This window comes from Bombina bombina, chromosome 4 (assembly GCF_027579735.1).
Source record: "Bombina bombina isolate aBomBom1 chromosome 4, aBomBom1.pri, whole genome shotgun sequence".
Taxonomy (NCBI): Eukaryota; Metazoa; Chordata; class Amphibia; order Anura; family Bombinatoridae; genus Bombina; species Bombina bombina.
This window is the reverse complement of record NC_069502.1, coordinates 810,932,024-810,948,479: the sequence shown is the minus strand read 5'-3', so window position 1 is coordinate 810,948,479 and position 16,456 is coordinate 810,932,024. Positions and strand designations below refer to the sequence as shown.

The window sequence follows — 16,456 nt, the reverse complement described above, 5'->3', positions numbered from 1 at the left end:
CGCAGCTGCAGGTAAGTTTAGGAGTGAGGGCTGAATGTTTCTAAAGTCTCGCGACTCACCGGGCAGTCCAGGGTCAAAGTGTTTAGTCGGATAATCACCTTCTGTCGCCCTCGGTAATATGTGTGTTTCTCGGGCAGCTTGATCCCTGGAATGGTGGCTGAGCGGCTCGCCATGCTGGAGTGAGTCGGGCAGGCGACACAAGGACTCATGAGCTAGTATACCCTCGGCAATACTCTGGTCTGAACCTGCATTAGCACTAGACAGGCTGAGGGTAATATGCTCAGGAACGGTAGTTGCAGTGCAGTACTCAAGAAGTGTTGCTTCCATTCTGGCGAAATGTGCATATAGGAGCTGCGCCACTTCCTCTGCCCAGTAGTTCAGGGCCTCCATCCTTGCCATATTTTTATAGAGCTTCTGACAGCCAGGGATAGCCTCCTGGAAACTTGCAGGGTCTTGTAGGATTATTAAAGATCAAGAGATTTCCCTATGGTGCAAAAAAAATTTGATCCCAAGGGTAGATAAATGAGATTTCAGTCATGTTAGAGCTAGGAGCTCCATTCATGCACGTCTGACTCCCTTGGAAGTTGGCTCCCCCCCCCCCTACTGCTGTTTTTTTAACCACACAATTTTAGATTTAGAATAATTAATTTTATAACCTGAGAGTTTGCCATATACTTCCAATAACTCTATTATTTCATTAATTTGTTTTTTTTTGGAGAGGATACACAGATAAGTAGGTCATCTGCAAAAAGCGAAATTTTAAAAATCTCCTTGCCTATCTTTGACCCCTCTAGAAGTTTTCTAAGGCTAATAGCCAATGGTTCCCGTATCAGATCAAAAAGCATGGGGTACAGAGGGCAGCCCTGCCTAGTACCTCTACTCAGGGGAAATGGAGCCAAGAGGTAATTATTTACTAGGATTGAGGCGTTTGAATCTGGATATACATTTGATACTAATCCCAAAAACTTCCCCCTCAAGCCAAAATTTCAACAAAGTTTCTCTCATAAAGCTCCACTCCACCTAGATCCGCTGTATTCTCATATTACCTGTAAGAACTTCCTAATATTCAATTCTGGGGTTCTCCCTGCTACAAAACCTGCCTGATCTATGTGGAGTAATTTTGGAAGAATTGACTTAAGTCTATCAGCCAGAGTCTTCATTAGGATCTTGTAATCAAGATTTAAAAGAGATATAGGCCTATATGAAGATAAATGTGTGTTATCCTTCTCTTGCTTTAAAATTAAGAGAAAGCCTTTAGTTATGTGTATAGAATTGATCGAATAGTTCCCTCAATACTCCAGTAATTTCATCCTTCAAAAGCCAATCTGGTCTGGTCCTGGGGCTTTAACTTTACTCATGGCCTTCATTGTTTTTATTATATCTGATTCAGAGATAGATGCGTTCAATGTTAGCAAATTTCTTCTGCAATTCTGGGAAGTTTAATATTTTCCAAAAATCCCTGGATATCCTCCCTCTCTGGGAGTTGCGATGAATATAAATTTGAAAAATAATTTTGGAAAAGTAATGTTATTTACTCTGCTTTATTAATAGTTCTCCCCTCCACATTTATCGGCCCTACAGGTTTTCTTTTTTTTGTTCTGTTGAACAAATTTGCTAAATATTTACCTCCTTTTTTATCAAATCTCTCTAAATGTGCTGAACCCTTAACTATTGCCTTCCCTGCCATAATCAAGAGAAAGTCCTCTCTTTCTTTCTTTTTTGATTTTATAATAATGTAATCTATTGGCCTCTGTTGGGGAGTTCCTTAATCGAGAATATGCTATGGAGAGATCTGCTGATAATTTCCTCTGCATGTTCTGCCCTTCTTTTCTTAATTTAATTATGTATCATGTAATATCTGCTTTCAGTGCTGCCTTCGCTGCCTCCCAATATATAGATATATTGCCCCTGTATTCCTCATTATTGCTATTATACTCATACCATTTTTATTTTAAAAATTGAGCACATTTTAATGATTTCAACAGATAGCTGGGAAGATAATAGGAATTGAAATTCGCCTTTTGTGGTTCACTTAATGTTAAGGTTATAGGTGCATGGTCCGAAAGTATAAATTCCAGAATTAATAATCTAATATCAATGACCCTATTCATCAATGAATCTGAGATCAAAAAAAGATCTAACCTTGCCAGAGTATTGTCGGTTTTAGATAAACATGTATACTCTAAATTATTGGGATCTAAGAGTCTCCACGCATCTGTTAAATTATGAGATGAAAAAAAAGTTGAAAAAAACAACAATTATGTAAGAATTTACCTGATAAATTAATTTCTTTCATATTGGCAAGAGTCCATGAGCTAGTGACGTATGGGATATACAATCCTACCAGGAGGGGCAAAGTTTCCCAAACCTCAAAATGCCTATAAATACACCCCTCACCACACCCACAATTCAGTTTAATGAATAACCAAGTAGTGGGGTGATAAAATGAGTAAAAAGCATCAACAAAGGAATTTGGAAATAATTGTGCTTTATACCAAAAAATCATAACCACCATAAAAAAGGGGGTGGGCCTCATGGACTTTTGCCAATATGAAAGTAAGATCAGGTAAGATCTTACATAAATTATGTTTCTTTCATGTATTTAGCAAGAGCCCATGAGCTAGTGACGTATGGGATAGCAATACCCAAGATGTGGAACTCCACGCAAGAGTCACTAGAGAGGGAGGGACAAAATAAAAATAGCCATTTCGCTGAAAAAAATTAATCCACAACCCAAATATAAGTTTATTCTCAAAAATAAAAGGAAAAACTTAAATCATAAGCAGAAGAATCAAACTGAAACAGCTGCCTGAATAACTTTCCTACCAAAAACTGCTTCCGAGGAAGCAAATACATAAAAATGGTAGAATTTAGTAAATGTATGCAAAGAAGACCAAGTTGCTGCTTTGCAAATTTGATCAACTGAAGCTTCATTCTTAAAAGCCCAAGAAGTGGAAACTGATCTAGTAGAATGAGCTGTAATTTTCTGAGGGGGGCTTTACCCGACTCTAAATAAGCTTGATGAATCAAAAGCTTTAACCACGATGCCAAGGAAACGGCACAAGCCTTCTGACCTTTCCTGGAACCAGAAAAGAAAACAAATAGACTAGAAGTCTTCCTGAAATCTTTAGTAGCTTCAACATAATATTTCAGAGCTCTCACCACATCCAAAGAATGTGAAGATCTCTCCAAAGAATTCTTAGAATTAGGACACAGAGAAGGGACAACAATTTCTCTATTAATGTTGTTAGAATTCACAACCTTAGGTAAGAATTTAAATGAAGTCTGCAAAACTGCCTTATCCTGATGAAAAATCAGAAAAGGAGATTCACAAGAGAGAGCAGATAATTCAGAAACTCTTCTAGCAGAAGAGATTGCCAAAAGGAACAACACTTTCCAGGAAAATAGTTTAATGTCCAAAGAATGCATAGGCTCAAATGGAGGAGCCTGTAAAGCCTTCAAAACCAAATTAAGACTCCAAGGAGGAGAGATTGATTTAATGACAGGCTTGATACAAACCAAAATCTGTACAAAACAGTGAACATCAGGAAGTTTAGCAATCTTTCTGTGGAATAAAACAGAAAGAGCAGAGATTTGTCCTTTCAAGGAACTTGCAGACAAACCTTTATCCAAACCATTCTGAAGAAACTGTAAAATTCTAGGAATTTTAAAAGAATGCCAAGAGAATTTATGAGAAGAACACCATGAAATGTAAGTCGTCCAAACTCGATAATAAATCTTTCTAGTAACAGATTTACGAGCCTGCAACATAGTATTAATCACTGAGTCAGAGAAACCTCTATGACTAAGCACTAAGCGTTCAATTTCCATACCTTCAAATTTAATGATTTGAGATCCTGATGGAAAAACGGACCTTGAGATAGAAGGTCTGGCCCTTAATGGAAGTGTCCAAGGTTGGCAACTGGACATCCAAACAAGATCCGCATACCAAAACCTGTGAGACCATGCTGGAGCCACCAGCAGCACAAACGATTGCTCCATGATGATTTTGGAGATCACTCTTGGAAGAAGAACTAGAGACGGGAAAATATAAGCAGGTGGATAACACCACGGAAGTGTCAACGCATCCACTGCTTCCGCAGTCTGGGAGGCATTCTGCTAGAAAGGGCTGTGTGGGGAATTGAACCTGTGGCTCTGTGCTTACCACTCTGTTTACTTGTATGTTGAGCCACAGCCAGTGTTATCAGTTTAGGAGTTTCTAATGCAATAGCATGCTACTTTTAAATCTGCTATATGAGGATTTGCCTTACTTGTAATTACACCTGTGCAACCCACAGGTGTTCTCAATTTTGGATTTTCTCAGAACAAATCCTGTACAAAACCTCCCTATTTAAGGCTGGCTCTTAGACTGCATGTTGTCTTCACATTGGTTCTGTTTTGTCAAGTCAGAACCTGTTTCCTGTACTTATTTGGAGGAAGACTTCCTTTGCACCTGTTTACAGGTTTGCTACGTGCTTTGTGCAATTCCTGCACTTCAGTTATTTCCAGGACAGAGACTTTACCTGCTACCTGTTTACAAGTTTGTTCCCTCCTTTGTGCAAATCCTGCACTTCAGTTATTACCAGGAGAAAGACTTCACCTTTGCACCTGCTTACAAGTTTGCTACCTGCTTTGTGCAGTTCCTGCACTTCAGTTATTACCAGGACAAATAATTTACCATTAAACCTGCTACCTGTTTACAAATTTGTTTCCTGCTTTGTGCAAATCCTGTACTTCAGTTATTAACAGGAGAAAGACTTTACCCTTTGAATCTGCATCTCTGCTTACTTGTTTGTTCTTTTCCACTCCTGGCGTATGAGGACTTAACATAACTGAATAGCACATATTTAAAATATCCTGCAATTTTTTGCTTAAAGTATTTTGTTGTTTAAATAAATCTGTTATCATTTCAATCTATATGGCTTCTACTAATCTTCATTTAAAGCAACTGTTCCAGACAATGAGGCTCTCACAAAACATCCTGAGACAGTACATGACACCCTGGACCTGGACAGGTACCTGGGAATTTTTTTGTTTAGATGAGATGCCATCAGATCTATTTCTGGAAGTCCCCACATCTGAACAATATGAGAAAACACATATGGGTGGAGAAACCATTCTCCCAGATGTAAAGTCTGACGACTGAGATAATCTGCTTCCCAATTGTCTATACCTGGGATATGAACCGCAGAAATTAGACAGGAGCTGGATTCCGCCCAAACAAGTATCCGAGATACTTCTTTCATAGTTTGAGGACTGTGAGTCCCACCCTGATGATTGACATATACCACAGTTGTGATATTGTCATTCTGAAAACAAATGAACGGTTCTCTCTTCAACAGAAGTCAAAAGTTCCAAAATATTGATTGGTAATCTTGCCTCTTGAGATTTCCAAACCCCTTGTGCTGTCATAGATCCCCAAACAGCTCCCCAACCCGAAAGACTCGCATCTGTTGTGATCACAGTCCAGGTTGGACAAACGAAAGAGGCCCCTAGAATTATACGATGGTGATCTAACCACCAAGTGAGAGAAAGTCGAACATTGGGATTTAAGGATATTAATTGTGATATCCTTGTATAATCCCTGCACCATTGGTTCAGCATACAAAGCTGGAAATGTCTCATGAAAACGAGCAAAGGGGATCGCGTCCGATGCTGCAGTCATGAGACCTAAAACTTCCATGCACATAGCTACTGAAGGGAATGACTGAGACTGAAGGTTTCCGACAGGCTGCAACCAATTTCAAACGTCTCTTGCCTGTTAGAGACAAAGTCATGGACACTGAATCTATCTGGAAACCTAAAAAGGTTACCTTTGTCTGAGGAGTCAAAGAACTTTTTGGTAAATTGATCCTCCAACCATGTCTTCGAAGAAACAACACTAGTTGATTTGTGTGAGATTCTGCAGAACGTAAAGACTGAGCGAGTACCAAGATATTGTCCAAAAAAGGAAACGCCACAATACCCCGCTCTCTGATTACAGAGAGTAGGGCACCGAGAACCTTTGAAAAGATTCTTGGAGCTGTCGCTAGGCCAAAAGGAAGAGCAACAAATTGGTAATGCTTGTCTAGAAAAGAGAATCTCAGGAACTGATAGTGATCCGGATGAATCGGAATATGAAGATATGCATCCTGTAAGTCTATTGTGAACATATAATGCCCTTGCTGAACAAAAGGCAGAATAGTGAATAGTCTTGAAAGTTGGTACTCTTACATATCGATTCAAAATCTTCAGATCCAGAACTGGTCTGAATGAATTTTCTTTCTTTGGGACAATGAATAGATTTAAATAGAACCCCAGACCCTGTTCCTGAAACTGAACTGGCATGATTACCCCTGATAACTCCAGGTCTGAAACACACTTCAGGAAAGCCTGAGCCTTTACTTGGTTTGCTGGAATGTGTGAGAGAAAAAAATCTTCTCACAGGCGGTCTTACTCTGAATCCTATTCTGTACCCCTAAGAGACAATATTCTGAATCCAATGATTTTGGACCGAATTGATCCAAACATCTTTGAAAATTTTTAATCTGCCCCCTACCAGCTGAACTGGAATGAGGGCCGCACCTTCATGCGGACTTGGGGGCTGGCTTTGATCTCTTAAATGGCTTGGATGTATTCCAATTTGAAGAAGGCTTCCAATTGGAAACAGATTCCTTGGGGGAAGGATTAGGTTTCTGTTCCTTATTTTGTCGAAAGGAACGAAAACGGTTAGAAGCTTTAGATGTACCCTTAGGTCTTTTATCATGAGGCAAAAAAACTTCCTTCCCCCCAGTGACGGTTGAAATTATTGAATCCAACTGAGAACCAAATAATTTATTACCTTGGAAAGAAAGAGATAGCAATCTTGTCTTAGAAGTCATATCAGCATTCCAAGATTTGAGCCACAAAGCTCTTCTAGCTAAAATAGCTAAAGACATATATTTAACATCAATTTTGAAATTCTGAAAAGGGAGGTAGGAGATGAATCTCTACGACCGATAACAGAGAACCTATGAAATAGATCCCCGTTAGGAAAATCATTGCATTCAATAGGTGATACTCCCTTCACATCCCTCTGACATTCACTGTACTCTGAGAGGAATTGGGCTTAAAAAATGCTGAGAAGCGCATATCAACGTAGAAATCTTAGCACAAACTTACTTCACCACCTCCATAGGAGGCAAAGTTTGTAAAACTGAATTGTGGGTGTGGTGAGGGGTGTATTTATAGGCATTCTGAGGTTTGGGAAACTTTGCCCCTCCTGGTAGGATTGTATATCCCATACGTCACGAGCTCATGGACTCTTGCCAATTACATGAAAGAAATCTTTTTTTTTCATATTTAACATTACGTTTCCAGCCCATTTTTACCCTGTTTCCCTCAAGTTTCTTTCTATCGAGGAAGGAATCTGGCGTTGCATTATAGTCTCCCATAATTATTATCTTATATTCTGAAAAATTTTCTATGATTCTGTAAATCTCCTTCCAGAATCTCCACTCTATTTTATTAGGGCAATATATATTTCCAATAACATATTCCTTGCCTTCTATATCTATATGTATAAATACAAAACTACCTTCCTTATCAATTATCTTCTGTTTAAGTACATACTTTAGATTTTGATTTAACAGTATTGCTACCCACTTGCGGATTTACTATATGATGAGCTAATAACTTCCGCAATCCAATTTGCCCTAATTTTTTAATGTTCTATTTCTGAGAGATGTGTTTCCTGGAGGCCTATGACATCCAACTTCTTCTTACTAAGATAATTTACAATGGCTTTGCGTTTGATTGGGGAGTTAATACCTCCCACATTCCAAGAGAGAAGCTTAACCATTAGGGAAATTTCCCAATGAGTAAGCTGTTCTCTGATATAAAACTGCCACTAGATCGGGATATTTCTATAATCAACCTAGAGAAAATTAGAAGCAGAAGAAGAGCAAAAAAAAAAAAAAAGGAAACCACACACACATAAAACACTCAGATCCATACAAAAAAACATCTATTTCCTCAAATTAATAAATCCTTATAGGCATCCCCTCCCTTATTGAGGTGAGGGATGTGAAAAAAAGAGTATTTTTCCAACACTTCTTGGTCCCCTTACCCTCTTGTTTTAACATATATTACCTAGACAAAGTCCTCTAATACAGAGTAATAGTTTGCCAGTAATCCTTTCCCCCTAGGGCTGTTCTTTTAATTTACGGACCTGCTAGTTACATCCAATAACAATTATATTCTTGGCAAATACTATTTCCGGTTATAATTTTTTTTATACATTTTGTAACAGTCTTTACAACTGCATTTTCGAACAAACGATTTCTGAGTAGCATCATCCCTCATGGTACAACAACCTAATATTCTATGGACCAGTAATTCTAAATCTTCTACTCCTATCTAGCAGCATTTGTTGCTAAAAACAAACAACAACAAAAAACACTGTACATCTTTTAGGCAGCTTAAGATCTTAAATAACGATACTAATATTGCTGTAAACACAATATCCAGGTAGCGCCACACAGTGTATATATATATATATATATATATATATATATATATATATATATATATATATATATATATATATATATAGATAGAAGAAGGGAGGGGCGCACAGAAAGACCAGATCCTAGTGCAGTGTATTATGACAAGTTTGTGTGACACACATACATTTATATACAGGTGGACACTCACTTGTTGGGACCTCAATCCAAATGAGGTAAGGAAATAGCGTAGAGGCTATATGCAGCCTGAAGTCGATGTGGTTTGATCAAGAAGATAAGTGTGATATATCTACCTTCTGGCACCGGTCTTAAAGGGGAAGCAAAACTGTACAACGGATAACATCTTTAACATCGACTTCAGGCTGCATATAGCCTCTACGCTATTTCCTTACCTCATTTGGATTGAGGTCCCAACAAGTGAGTGTCCACCTGTATATAAATGTATGTGTGTCACACAAACTTGTCATAATACACTGCACTAGGATCTGGTCTTTCTGTGCGCCCCTCCCTTCTTCCACCCATTCCAGTATCTACTAAGACCTCCTTGAGGACCCTTGGTTTTTTGCATTTGGAGAAAGGCTGCAAGAGAAACTGTTTCCACCTCAACAATATAAAGAGTGACTCTTTTGTGGTACATTCAACCATATTAATAGAGAAGAGGACAGTGTTTTCCTATATTTATTTGATCAATATATTGTTCATTTATATTGTCTATCTGTTTATATTACACAAGTATAGATCTTATAGGTCACACTGAATTTTTGTGCAGTTTCTGATAACCATATTTCAAGCGCTGATATTTTCTTTGTCCTATATATATATATATATGTGTGTGTGTGTGTATAAAGTAACAATTGTCAGAATTAATAAGTAACAATGTAATTTCCTGACAGTCTATAATATGCCCATGTTCATTCCAAATCGATTATATGTTTATAAAAATAGTCTCTTAAGCAGTCTGTATAAAAGAATACAAGATGGGTACTTATTCTTTTCTTGTATATGGTTTCCACAAAGTTTTTCTGTGTCCGCCCTGCAGCTCCCTTCCAAACACTGGTGTGATCTCCGTGAGTAAAAACAGGATATGAGGAAACTGTAGATACAGAAAAGGTGGAGCGCAAAAAGAGGGGACACAAAGCGATCTAAGTGCAGATTAAAAATTTTCCCACTTTATTCCAACAAATACACAGATGTACACTTACAAGATATGCCCTCAAACATGTGAGGTAATGTTTCAGCATCATATAGATGTCCACAGCGTGAGTACGATGTAAATCCACAGGCTGTCCTTTTAGTTGTAACACTCGATATCCCCTTGTTTTAATCTGATACCAGGTTATGTGGCTGTTCAATACGTGTATTATGCCTATTAATAGGCTAGTCCCCAGCACATAAGAACATTTTTGTGGTGTCTATATTTTATTACAGTGAAACCTCTTAAAAAAAACACAAAAAAAAACATCTTTTAGACAACTTAAGAGCTGAAATAGCAACTTTTTCCTCTATACTGTGTACAATTATTTACAAACAATATCATCTACCTTAATGCAGAATCATAAGTAAGTGGATAAATCATTGCCCTTTAAGAAAAGATTTGAACAACATTTTCATGGTGCCTATATATTATTGCAGTGAAACCTAAAAAAAAGAACAACCCCCCCCCCCCCATAGAGGAAGACACCCTGAGGATTTAAGTGTTTACTGTGTCCTTGTCCAAAAATTGTTGTGCCAGTTCAGGGGACTCAAAAACAAAAAAACATTCCCAGATTTAATTTTTAATTTAGCTGGATATAATAATGGAAAAATGTTCCCCTCTTTCACCAATCGGGTACAAATTGGGGAGAAAAGTCTCCTTTTGCTCGCCATCTCAAATGAAAAATCTAGAAAAAGCAAAACTTTTCCATCTGTATATGTCAGCTGTTGCATCTTCCTAAAAGCTCTCAGGATGTCCCATTTACTCTGGAAGCTTAGGTATTTCACCACAACTGCTCTAGGCCTAGCTGGTCTTGCCTCAGATGACTCTAGTATTCTGCATAAATGAAGAGAGAAGCGCTCAACCTGAGAATGAACAATAGCATAGTAGCTTGTTCTATGGCTAGTTACCACCCAAGAAGCAGCCTCTTTTTGCTCAACATGTGCCTTTCACAGAGAAGAACTTTCCTGAAGCATATCAGTCTGATCCTGACTTCACAGTACAGTCCAGCCCCAAAATACCAGGCAATCCTTCTCTGAACGAGAGAAACAGCAAAAGCCCAGATGTACGTTTTGGCCTATTGTGGGCCTCGTCGGTGAGGTGCAGCCATATCTCTCTAGGCACACTGAGCAACGGGTCCACGTCTGGATTCCTGCATCACACCTAGGGAGACTTCCCTAAGTGTCATAACTTGCATAAATAAAAAGAGAGAAGCGCTCAACCTGAGAACAAACAATAGCATAATAGCTTGTTCTATGGCTAGTTACCACCCAAGAAGCAGCCTCTTTTTGCTCAACATGTGCCTTTCACAGAGAAGAACTTTCCTGAAGCATATCAGTCTGATCCTGACTTCACAGTGCAGTCCAGCCCCGAAATACCAGGCAATCCCTCTCTGAACGAGAGAAACAGCAAAACCCCAGACATACGGTGAGCTCTCTCTACTACAAATCTGGCCCCTCCTCCTTCCAACTTCAATAATGAGGGCAGAATTGTTTCAGCAAATTGAATCAAATTTTCTGATTTTGCATCTTCTGTGTGGTTATTGCGTCTGCTTCTATCCTCCAATTCTTCAACTTTAGCCTCTAATCTACCATTTTGTTTTGTTAGCAGATTATATCTAGAATTAAAGGTATTTAGATGATCCTCACATCCTGAGATTCTTTGCTCCAATTCTGTGAGTCGGGCATTTTGATGTTTCAGTTCCTCCATTATAGAGAAAAGCTTTACATTTATCTCCTCCATTTTGGGAAAAATTAATGCTGATACTTGATAGGCTATTATATTAGCCTCACTTGCTTCCTCTCCTTTGTCCTCCAATATTGATGACCCTGAGACGTTTATATTTTTAGAGGATTTCCTATGCCCCACTTTATATTTTCGTGAAATTTTCTGAGGTTTAAAGTATTTATCCATTCAGAGCTTATATTACCTTCTCCTTACTGTATGCTCAGCTTCTTAAGTCAGTTTGATTTTTTAATTATTGTTAGCTCTTATACTCTGAGTTTTATAAATATTCATTCCTCTGACACAGAGCTCAACATATACTTTTATCCACTGTAGCAGATTTAATTCAAAGTTCCTTAGAGAGTGACTCCTATTTACAAATCGGCCAAGAGACCCAGCCCCCCGTAACTCAAGGCAGTCAGACACTCCGTTTCCTTTACTAGTGCTTTGCAAAAAATGGACTCTTAATTGTTGAATTTGTTCACCTGTCAACAAGTTAATCAGCAGGTCTATCTTTTAGCTTTTACTAAAGTTGTTTTTCCAGCCACTTTTACACCGTCCAGATTTTAGACTTTAGACTGGGATAGCCTTTCAAGCCCAGTAATGCCATGTCCAATGTTTTTACTCACGCACTACCCCGGCCGTTAACCACATGGCTACTGATTTGAAAATGTAGGATTTCTTGTTACCAGTGAATGTCCCATAATCCTTTGCGCAACACTCTTTTCCTCAGCAATAGTATTATAGGCAGAGAAAATAAAGGAAGGACAGTACCTTATTTCCTCCGCTTCTTATATGCTTCCAGTTGCAAGGTTCCTTCAAGTATAGGTCTTGAACCTGTATACTTGGGGGGGGTCTCACCTGATATTGCTGCTGAGCTTTGCGGAAACCCCTTACCAGGATTTCTAGGGCCGGCTCTTTAACTTGTTAGAGCCTATGCCTTCCTTCTCTTCCCGCGGCGATAAGCTGGAGCACCCAGCCCGTCTTTCTAGCATCACCTGCAGACCCACGACTTCTTTGTGGGTTTGTTGCTACTGCTGCCCGGCAAAGATTGCTGCTTGCTGAGTGTTGCCTTCTCCTTGGCACCCACTCTCTTCGCCTCCCTTCCTCTGCAGTCGCACACCTCCTTACGTGACGCTTTGACATCACCGCTATGCACCACCCAGTGGCGGCTCATGGGTTATTCAAATGGGGGTTCACCAGTTATGTAAAATAGTGTGTGTGTATATATATATATATATATATATATATATATATATGTATATATACACATACATATATATATATATATATATATATATATATATATATATATATATATATATATATATATATATATATATATATATATATATATATATATATATATATATATATATATATACACATATATATATATATATATACACATATATATATATATGTATATATACACATATATATATATATGTATATGTATATATACACATACATATATATATATATATATATATATATATACACACTACATATATGCAGTATATATATATATATATATATATATGTATATGCATGTAAAATATACACATCAGGGTTGCACACTATATACAACTTTGAGTGTGACTATAACTTCATATACAGTCAGACACAATGGTATGGCACTACACACATCAGTATATATACAAGCAGAACTGTGACTACAAACAACTGTATTACATTACATACAGCACTGTAGTATAACTGGGGGTAGTAGTGTGACTGACTACACACAACAGAATTTCATTGCACATAGTACTGTACTATACAACACAACTTGATATATAGAAGGCATTTGACTACACATAAAGTACAGCAGACACTGTGGTGTAAAACAACTTTGCACAATTGTACTGTTTTTTTTTTTTACTTTGTAGGTGTGTATATGTGTTGTGTTTCATGTGCGTGTTTAAGTAATTTTAAGTACCTTGGCTACCATTTCAGTCTTATTTGGCAGCCAAGGGGTTACATCCAACAAAAAGCAGAAAAGGAGGAGGTAGGGCTTAACCTCTATAGCTAAATAACCTAGTGTAAAAAACATGTACTTTTATCTCTGGGGCCTGTCTGAAGCTGGAGGAGTGACTGACACTTTGCCCTGCATTGCACAGACAACAAACGGTGCTGAATTCTCCCGGCAGCAGGGAAATAAACATCAGGAATTCCTGCTCTGAAAAGGTTTAGTCCACTTACCATCAGACAGCAAAATATAGTAGACAGATGCCCAATATGAAAAACTTAGAAGTACTAAATGAGAGCTCCATCATCAGCCCCAGTAACACGGAGCAAGCTCTGACTGGGGGCGGATCCTACTGCTTTAACTGCTCCACACTAACTGTTTCCTCGGTAGTGATTACCATTTCTTCCTCCTGCTTTGTGTAAACACACTCTGCTGTTTTCTGAGACTACAGTTCCCTCTGCCCTACCCTACACTCTCACCATTAACATAGTTTTCTGTACAACTTTTAATGTTTGGCTTCAGAAACCCTTTAGCCGCATAAGCAGTAAATCAGAGAGTGAGATACATTACCATACCTGCGACTCAGCTCACTCAGCGTTGCGCTTGCCTTCAGCTCAGCTGCCATTTTAGCTGCCCTTAGCTCTGCGACTACAGTGCTGCAGAGTCACTGACTACCAATTTGCGTGCCAAAGTTGCTAGTGGGAAGATCTAAGTTTCAGCTGAGCGCTCAGGCAGGCAGAAACAAACACCAACAAAAAATGATTTAAAATAATTAAAAAAAATAAGTTTGTGCTGAAACTTGGCCCCCTGAGGGGAGGACCTCGACTGCCATTGATTCACACTTATTTCATCCAGCACAACAAACCACTAATGTCTGAAAAAAGTAAATAGACAGGTAGCAACAGCAAGCATCCTAAAGGTGTCACTAATAGTAGTATAACATTAGCAAAGACCTAACAGCATTCTATACTTATACTTACAGCTGATGCACCCCAGTCAAGCCATAGCTGCTGCTCCTTCTGTAGCCCCGCTGTTACTGCCAGCAATCAGCAATGAGACTCCAGCAGCCATCAGCACCTCTGCTTGCGAACTGTGTCTCAGACTCTCAGTGATGGCCAATGCTGATGAAGCCCACGATGCTCCTCCCCCCCCCCCCCGAGTCCCACACACACACAGGTCTTAGTGTGCGAGTGTCACGTGACAGCTGGCTCTCGCACACTAAGAGCTGTGCGGTAAGGAGAGCTATGGGCTGGCCTGTAGGTGGCGCTGCAGTCAATGCAGTTTTAAATTGGAAAGGGCTTATGCCTATACTTCTACCTATCACACTGCACAGCATGTGCGATAAATAGAAGTATTAGGCAAAAGCCCATTCCACACTTCAGCCTAAAACTGCAATTTTAATGTTTTATAGACAAAACTGCATTGGAGCCTGGGGATTTTTTTATTTAGTCCACAAATAAAGTTTAAAAATGTAATTATGTTTTTTTATTTCTCACTCTTTTTTTTTTTAATTTTTTTGTTGTTCATCAGGGGTCAGGTTCACAGGGGGTTCACGTGCTCAAGTGCTTCTATAGAGGAGCCTCCACTGGCACCACCCCCATATTTTAAAGATTTAACGTAACATCTGAATTTACAAATCTAATAAAATTACATTTTTGATGTTATTGATCAACCTTAAAGGATTCCAAAACTTTTAAATTTTAAGCAAATTTAGATCACCAATTTCGTATCACCAAAGTTTATAGCTCATAACTTACCTATTTATACAGCTTAACGATCTTTCTGAATATATTAAAAGTATAATTTTATATTTCAGGTATGACGTAACTAAAGGCAACCCTCTATTGTGGGCCGATTAATAACAAACTAAATTGCCAATCCGATTGCGTTCCAACGCATATCATTAAGTGACCAGGCGCATGTGCATTGCGATCCGTTTACTCACGCCTGCGCACAGCTCCGTTCTTGTCATCAGTTCTCTAATTGCAATTCAGAGGGTCTGCTGGTTTAAGGCTGAGTGACGTATTGGATGATGTGTGCATAAGATCGCGCATGCGCATAACGGCCGAAGTCCGACATTTTGATAACCCAGGTTATCTTTGATGATTGAAGGATGCAAAAGAATAGCCTAGCGGTGGGTTTGGAAATCAATAAACTTTCAAAGAAGGATATATTGAGAACGGTAATACTATGAAACACAATGCACATTACAAAGATTATTATAATTTTATAATCTTGCGATTGAAGATAAGTTTTTTCCATCATTTAGTGTCCCTTTAATATGCCCCAAATATTAAAGAGACAATCTACTTGTTTTTTATTGTTTAAAAAGATAGATAACGCCTTTACTACCCATTCCCCAGCTTTAAATAACCAACATTGTTATATTAATTTACTTTATAACCTCAGTTTACCTGTTTCTAAGCCCCTGCAGGCCACCTCTTATCTCTGTGCCTTTTATTAGCCTTTTACAGCCATACAGTGCTAGTTCATGTGTGTCATATGGATAACATTGTTATATTAATATACTTTATAACCTCAGTTTACCTGTTTCTAAGCCCCTGCAGGCCATCTCTTATCTCGGTGCCTTTTATTAGCCTTTTACAGCCATACAGTGCTAGTTCATGTGTGTCATATGGATAACATTGTTATATTAATATACTTTATAACCTCAGTTTACATGTTTCTAAGCCCCTGCAGGCCATCTCTTATCTCTGTGCCTTTTATTAGCTTTTTACAGCCTTACAGTGCTAGTTCATGTGAGTCATATAGGTAACATTGTGCTCACTCCTGTGTAGAATGATAATAATTATGCAGGAACACCACTAAATGGCTGAAATGCAAGATTGTGAAGTAAACTGAGATAAGGCGGCCGCCTACATAGACTTAGATACAAGGTGATCACAGAGGTAAAAAGTATATTAATATAACCGTGTTTGTTATGGGTAATAAAGGCATTGTCTATCTTTTTAAACAATAACAATTTTCAAGTACAAATCCAAAGGTAAGTAGCGCACAATCAGCATTGTGCTGATTTTGCTACTTACCTTTGGATTTGTATTCGATTTTGCGTGCCTTGCAGAC

The 16,456-nt window shown here is 38.5% G+C and overlaps 1 protein-coding gene across 3 annotated transcripts in view; it reads left to right on the top strand.

Annotated features, from left to right (window-relative positions):
• Positions 1-16,456, top strand: part of LOC128657073 (oocyte zinc finger protein XlCOF7.1-like) — a 176,132-nt gene that overhangs the window by 83,194 nt on the left and 76,482 nt on the right. The window lies entirely within an intron of this gene.